The following is an 8,131-nucleotide window of genomic DNA, read 5'->3' as shown; positions in this document are numbered from 1 at the left end:
GGGGGGGGACACAGCTGGATGTGAATGGAGCTGCTCCTGTGTGCTTCAGCATCACGGCGCCTTCCATTCATTGCCGCTGGATGGTTGTGAGTCCGGGTGAAGCCGCTCGTCCACACCCACAGGATCGGCGCAGCTTCGTGATTCATCCGTCCATGTGCGGTGCAGATGTCAGAAACCGTGATCCGATCAGGCTTGTTTGTTTGTTTTTGTTTTAATCCGGCATCTGTCACCGTCTGCGCCTGTCAGCTGTTTTCTAAAAGGAAGGTAGTGGTGGGGTGGGGGGGGGGAGACTGGCCTGCTTGTGTCAGAACTGGATCTGCTGCTGGATTTCAATAATAATGATAATGTTCCCTATAATTGTGTGCAAACTCAACAGGACGGGTTAATTCTGCACAGGCGCTTCTCACTTGGGTCATTTCAGTGCTGAGAATGCTCCATAGATCCATACAGGATCTATGGATCAGTCTGTTCCTGCTGAAGCAGGCTGTTAGAGGAGCTTACACTGAGGTGAAAAAACTAAAAATAAAAAACCCATCATGACTCTGTAATATTCTGCTACACATTCCCACGGGACTCCTGAAGTTGTCCCAGTAAGCCTTGGCTCCTGCTGAGGGAGCACACTGCTGCTGGAGTTTGGGAAACTGACTGAGGAGGTTTCAAGTCTTTTTTTTTTATTATTTTGTTTTGAAATCAGATTCAGTAAAAAAAAAAGTTAACTGCTGAAAACGGAAGCAAATGCTACAGAAACTGCTTGCGTTTCGTCCCGAATGAAATTGGATTTTGCCGTTTGAAGACAAAACATCTTGATGTCTGCACTGCAGCAGAACATGCATGCATAAACACGTGTGCAGAACCACATATCATGGAGCATCGCTCACGGTGACCCAGTAAGAGATTTTGAGATGGCAAAGCCGCAGTTTGAAAAAGTCCTGTAGCTAATCAGGCGTGAGGCATCCATGAAGCAGATTCATATTCACGCAGTCTATCTGCGAAACTGTCTGTAGCTGCTGTGTGTTAGTTATCTCTCTGCATGTGTGTTTCCTACATCAGACCATGATGGAGATCCTAAGTAGCTTCTGTTTGTCAGTTTGTTTTAAAAGGCAAATATGATTAACTCAAGTATTTGAGTCTGATGTTTGGTGCCGAAGATTTGTTTCGAAAACAGGTCAAATAGTACCATTTGTGTACTTCACAAATTCAAGACTAGCTTTAAGCAGCCATGGGTTGCAAAAGTGTGCATCTTTCTGTCTTGCTGCCTCAAAACATTGAATTTAAATGGATATTTAATTTGAATATATACTATAATTCTACACAAGATACTCTGGAAAACTGAAGTTATAGTGCGGAAATATCCTCGTTATATAATTCTAAAAGATATAGAAGTGAAAAAGTGGTGTATGCATATTCTGTGGATTCATCCATAAAGTTAGAACTTTCAGAGTCTTTTTTTTTTTTTTTAGTAAGCAGGTGGCGTTTCAATGAGCATTTAGTCACTGAAGATTTTGCCCATTCTTCGTAAAACCTCTCCAGCCCCTTGAAGTAAGATGGGCGCTTCATGTGGACAACACTCTTTAAATTGTACCAGAGACTGTTGATTGGATTGAGGGTTGGCCTTTGACTGGGTTGATCTTTAAACCTCTGACGTGTCTCCTCAGCGGTGTTGTCGTCCTGCTTGCAGGTGGACTTCCATCTGCAAGCAAGACCTAAAACAAGTGTCTTCTTAAAAAATGCATCTGTGTTTCGCACCATTCCTCTTTCTTTCAGCTCAGTTTTCAGTTTCCCAGTCCCTGCTGATGATAAACATCCTCACAGCATGATGCCGCCACTACCGTGCTTCACTGTGGGGATCTCAGCGTGATCAGAGGAATTAGGTTTACGCCAGACATGATCCTATCCTTGATTGGCCAAAAACGTTCAGTTTTACTCGTATTACTAAACACTTTTGCAACCCAGTGTGTGTTTTATTGATGCTCTGGTAGAATGTCATTATTTACAACGGATAAAGTATCCCCTGGCTGTTACTTTTGTTGTTGTTACATCTGTTTTTAAAATGAAGTTCATCCAGGCGTTGCTTGGAGATCAGGGAGCTGCCTCATTGGTCAGGCCTGGGGAACTTTGGCTCTCCTGATATCTGCCAGAGATGTAGCATTTTGACACTAATAAGAAAACAGTTTTCATGAAACATCCTCTGATCTTTTCTGCCACCAAAAGAATTTTTTTAAGCGAGGTTAGGTGAAGTGCTTCTGAGTAGGCAGTATCTTACCTGCAGTAGATGACGGGTCAGAGTGATCCCGGTTCGGGGAGTCAAGGAGAATTTTAAAGTAAATAAAAGTAAAAACAACATTTCCTGTTTTGGGGAGATAAAGTGATATCTGAATTTCCAGATTAAACAGAGGAAGAACTGCTGATTAATTAGATCTGTAGAAGGTTCTTCTCCAGTCTTGTTCAGGTTGTAGCACACAGTGCCTATTGATCAAAAGCAAATTAAGAGTATTGCCGCTCGCTTGCTGTTATTTCAAAGGATTAGTCAGATTGGATACAGGTCATCGTATCATAGCTATTCATGTGCAGCAGAGGCTTAAAGTAATGCCTAACACTCTCTTTGATATCATGTCTATGGTAAGATAAACAAGCTTAACAAACAGTTGTCATATAATAAATTAACAGGATATCATATATATATATATATATACAATCTTCATAATCTAGCTTTAAATCAAAGTTTTCTGACATGTTTGTCTTCAGAAATAATTTTCTGTCTTACAGCCCAAAACTAGCATATTGCCAGGCCAGGTGATAAATCGACAAATTTCAACAAACTACGTATCGTTTTCAAGCTTTTGAGATGGAGAATTTGAAAACAATAATAGTAACTCAATATTGAAAAATTCCTCGTTGTGGCTCAGTTTGCATATTGCCTGCTGCCTGGCATGCCAACGTTTTAAATAAAGTTCTTGTGGCATCCCATGGTGCTTGGAGTATGTGTTTGGTGTGGCTACTGCCACACCAAAGTTTAGCTCAATATCTGTAAAACTGAGCTATAGCCATTTTTATGTTCGCTAAGGTTGATTAGCCTTAGCAGCTATTTTGAATGGGAGTGACTCCAAACGTTAATTGGTTGTAGAAGTAGATCCAGTGATTACTTTCAGAGAGTTTCATTTAAATGCATCAATAGTTCATGAGATATTTTGATATATTAGCATACAGACAGACAAACACACTGCTGAAGTAGATAAAAACCTCTCTTTGTTGATCTATGTAATTCTTTTATTGAACAAGCATCTGGATCAATAAAACACAGTGGTGAGCTGCAGAGTGAGTCCATCCATCAGGTCAGATTTGTGATTGACTCTTTCCATCTCTGTCTAAACTTGCCTCAAGCTCAAGATCCTGGTACCAGATCTAGGCAAAGTTAGCCCTAGTTTTCATCTATTTATTGTTCCTCATTGTTTAAACTGAGCTTGTCTCAAAAACCTCAATAATATGTTGTAGTATTTTTTACAAAATTGTTCATTATGCCAGTTTAGACACAGAAAACATTATGCAGTAGGCTATTACCATCGCTGGACCAGCGCCAGGCTGCAGTTGATGTTTTTTAATTTATTAAATATATGTTCATTATGATGGCATCAACATGCTTATAAAACTTGGGACCGGATGTATTTAATTATATAGCTGCATCATTAAATAATAAACATCTCCATCAGGTCCACTGCTCATGCTTAATGAGCTTTGGATCATCGGCTAGTCAGAGTGGAGGAGGGCAATTTTACTATTATTGCGCTGGTAAGCCATAACAATATGACCACCTTAAATATACAGACGATCCCTCTTTTGATGAAGAAGCAAAGAACAAACAAAAAACATCTCAGAGTCCATTTTCGAGGCATTAGTTTAGTGATAAATCCCTAACACATCATCATCAGCCCCAAGGCATACTCCTGCGCTAACACATCACACAAGATTTCTGTTTAAAACGCGAGGTGGCGGATGACAGGCATTTCGTCACTTTCACTCTGAATGCAGGTTCTAACAGAACAATTTGGCGTAAAGATGAACGTTAATTCTCCCTTTACTTGCCAGTTGTTGTAATTGTATGGCTGGATCAATAGATGTAGGACTGCAAAGATTTATTTGAGGGGTTTGGGGGCTGTGGAATATCCCAAGAAAAGAGGCAGCACTCTGCACTGAACACGTTTGGTTCTTTTTCAAGAAAAGAGGGACTCACAAACCTTGTTTCTTTGCTTTCATTTCACACGAGACACTGGAATGTTTTAATGTATGTGGCTTTATTGGTTAGAAATGTGTTGAGTGACAATCTTTGCAGTTTTTTGGATTTATTATTAAATGATTTTCTTTTCCAGTTATTTTCAGCTGCTTTACAATGACTCTAAACTGGTGCATCAGGGGCACCACACACCTTTTTTAAGGGCCTCTTTTTTGAGGTAAATTAACATTCACATAGAGTCCTTTTCTTTTGTCTGTCAAGTGAAGGCAAATGTAACTTTTTTTTTGCATTGTTTTAATTTTTGAGCTTCGAGATGTTCTCTCCTGATAGTTGCTGCTTGTTGTCTGCTGTTGTGAGCAGGTCGTATGCGTTAAAGTATTTTTACTAAGCTTTTGTGCGCACCTGTCTTTTGTTGCCTCAAGCATCTCTGAGAGCGATGGGACTGAACTAAAACAGTTGCAGCGCAAACACTGAGAGGAAACAACCCTAAAAAAGCTCCATATGAGCGTTGGGGAGTTGTAGATTCAGGCTGCATGACTTATTGCAAATTTATCATCATAGTAATATCAGTGAGCACAATAACAACATCACAAAGTACTGCTCGGACTGCAATAAATCGTTGATCGTTACATTTCAGGTACCAGGCATTCACGTTCTGCATGCTAATAATATTTTTGGTCATTCCAATAGACTACCAGTGGCCTTGATGCACAAACCTGGTTTAGGTGGTAGTGATGTTAGACTTTTTGCTAACAGATAGGGTTGTTTTGTATAGTTAATGCCAAAAATTTAAGCAAATGTTTTACAAAATGTGTAGCCCTCAAAGTAAGTGTTGGGAAAGACTCTCAGCTCATACAACCTCAAATTTTAGCTCAGTATCTATTGAACTGACTGAATTGTCATTTTTGTATCTGCTAAGGTCTCTTGGTGAAATCCATCTAATGGGTCAGGAGATTTTTTGCTAACAGACAGACGAGGTTGTTTCAAGTAGTTAATGGCAACCTTATGAGATCTGTTGTCCCTCAGAATATGGTTTACGGATGACTCTCAGCCACTTCCTACCAAATTCTAGGCTATTATTGGCAAAGTTAACAGAGTTAGTCATTTTTGTGTTTGCTAATGTTGATTAGCTCTGGCAGCCATCTTGATCGGGTGGACCCTAAGAGACCCAGTCATGTACATCAAGCTGGAGGCAGCTTGGCCCAGTGGTAGACAGGTCAATTTCCAACCAGAGGGACCATTACTTTCTGAAAGAATAAGTAAAATCGGTCCACTGTTTCTTGTGATATTTTGCTAACGAATAAACACACACACACACACAAAAGCAAAGTCTAATGGCAGAAGGCAAAAATTAATAGATACAATCTTTATCATAAAACTACCCTTTTTACCTCCATGCTTTCACTACATGAGCTAGTCAGCATAAAAACAGTGTTAAAGACCTGAATCCACTAAGAAATGCTTCTAGTAGTTGGTTTTTAATATTACATGGTGCATAAATACTAAATCTGGTATGTTATGTTTGCTTTATCCTTTCAAATATAAATCTAATGCTGCTAAAAAAAGAAATGGATTTCGGAGTATAAATGGCATTTAGGAACCTTGCTAATGTACTGTACATGGTTGGGTTTTCCTTTTCTGCCACCTGAAAGGCCTCATACGGGGAGACTATCCTGCCATGGGAGTCCCATGGGTTAGTCTGGATTAATACACTCTGACAGGGTTATGTAGGAGAGGACAGTAAGAGCTTTAACTTGACCTCTTGTTTATTTATAAAGGAGTTTAGAGACTGTAAGGCGTTACGGTCAAAACTTCAAGGGATTCTTATCCGTGTCAGCTGCTAATTAAATGTGTGCCAACTACGTTCACATAGCATTAATGTCATTGAAAGGAAACTACAGCGGAGCAGTTTGTTTGCAGTCTTTAATGACACTGACTGTAGAAATTCGAACATGGGAGCGAGAGGGGCACATGTGAGAGGTTCCAGCAGGGAAAACAGCTCCAGTGTTTAAGTGTGGGACGATGCTCGTGTCACACCTCTCGCAAAACGCTTGCCACCTCCAGCGTTCCCCTGCAGTGTGCCAGTTCAGAGCTGCAGCATCTCCGGCTGAAGCCTTGCAGGGGACTGGCATGCTGTAGCTGTGATGCACCTTGAGTCACTCTTCTCCTCACACCCCCGAGCAAAACAAATCTGTATCAGGGAGCGGGCAGGCGCACAGAAATAAATCTCACCTGATTGAGTGGTAGAGCTTCAGAGATGGAAGGAAACTGAATTTTTCTTTAATTGGGTTACTTTTATTATTTTGTACACTAAAGCAGGGAAGAGCGATCCCGTGTTTATCATTCTTCAGAGTTTAAACGGCTAGTTTAGATCTTTAAGAGTGGAACTGTAAACACTTAATATCTCACCTGCTCTGGTAAGATCTGTGAACAACCTCAGTTTGGAGAAATAGACTTTAATCCTGACCGACCTGATGAGCTAACGGCTAGTCCAAACTAGATTGCTGCTGCCTTAAAACAACAATTTACATAGAATCCTGTGAATATTTGTAGGTACAATCAGCAGCAGCAGCAGAAGCTCGTCAAGCCAAGTCTGGCTTTAATCATAAAGAGCATTTTATGCATAAAGGAGTTTAATGTGCTTTTCAGTAAGGACAAACCATAGGGAACATAAAAGTACAAATGTGTATAAAGATTTCTTGAAGAAAAAACTAAGAAAAAGTTAGAGATGTTCCTTTTCATGCTAAAATGCAGTCTGAGTTCTGAATGAGTTTGTTGAAATTTGCCAAAGAAGAGTTGTTAAAGCTAAAAGAAGCAGAAAACTGGCTAAATGCCAGTTAAAGACTAAACATAGCAGAAAGCTAGTTAAAATGAGCAATAGTCTAGCTAGAAGCTAAAAGTAGCAACAGGCTACCTTAAAGTAGAAAAAGGCTAGCTAAAAGTAGCAGAACAGTAGCTAAAAGTTAAAAGTAGCATATTAGTAGCTAAAAAAGGAGCATAAGAAGACAAAAACAAGTAATTATGCTGAAGTAGAGAGCAATGTTTTAAAAAGGAATTGAAGAGTTATCAATGTATTTTGGCGAGGGGAAATATTTCGAAATAAACTTAAATATTTTGAAAAGTATAAAAGTAACAAAAAACAACAGTCATAGCATCCATCTGCTGAATGATCTGAAAGTTTGTTATATAAATGGCTAAAATAGTACAAGATATTTATGCAGAATTATGTATTGTATTAAACACATGGAAAAACAAGACAGATTTAGATAGAAGCTTGTCAACTTTTTAAATGTTTTTCAAATGATAAAATGCTAATTTGGTGGTATGAGTTATAAGACTTAAAATTTAGGTCACTGCCCATTATTACACCGAGGTTTTGTGCTTCATTCTTTGCTAGCTATAGCATTCCTGTTCCATCCTGGAGCACCTCCAGCAGGAAGATCAGAATACAGTATTTATGCCAGAATATTTGTGTAAAGCAAAACTGATGGGAATATAAATATTTAAGAGCAACATTCACATGAATTGCTTTTTAAGATTAAAGTTGTTTTAAGACCCCACTAGCTGTTTCTCCAAACTGAGGTCCTTCAAAGAGCTAACTACAACAGGTAAGATATTGTTTTTGACTTTTCCACATTAAAAGATCCAAACTATATCATGTTATTGATGTTTGAGGGCCAGGTGATGTTTTATGTGCAACCTACTGAGGTTATAAACTCAACTGCAGTGTTTTTTTTTTCAGAGGCAATGATAACTGTGAGCAAATTATGTAAAGTATTTGAACAAAGAAAACAAACAAACCTGATGGCTTCATTTAATTTCTGATATTGTGAGTACACTAAAACAATTTACAATCAGACATAGAGGCAATAATATAGCTTCATCCAAACAAAAGGTTATCCT

General features: G+C 39.1%; 1 protein-coding gene across 2 annotated transcripts in view; it reads left to right on the top strand.

Annotated features, from left to right (window-relative positions):
- fbxo41 (F-box protein 41) overlaps positions 1-8,131 on the top strand; it is a 56,298-nt gene that overhangs the window by 450 nt on the left and 47,717 nt on the right. The gene's annotated exons all lie outside the window — the stretch shown is intronic.

The sequence above is a fragment of the Kryptolebias marmoratus genome, linkage group LG3, assembly GCF_001649575.2.
Source record: "Kryptolebias marmoratus isolate JLee-2015 linkage group LG3, ASM164957v2, whole genome shotgun sequence".
Taxonomy (NCBI): Eukaryota; Metazoa; Chordata; class Actinopteri; order Cyprinodontiformes; family Rivulidae; genus Kryptolebias; species Kryptolebias marmoratus.
The sequence above is the reverse complement of the archived record's forward strand: the minus strand, read 5'-3'. Positions and strand labels throughout refer to the sequence as shown.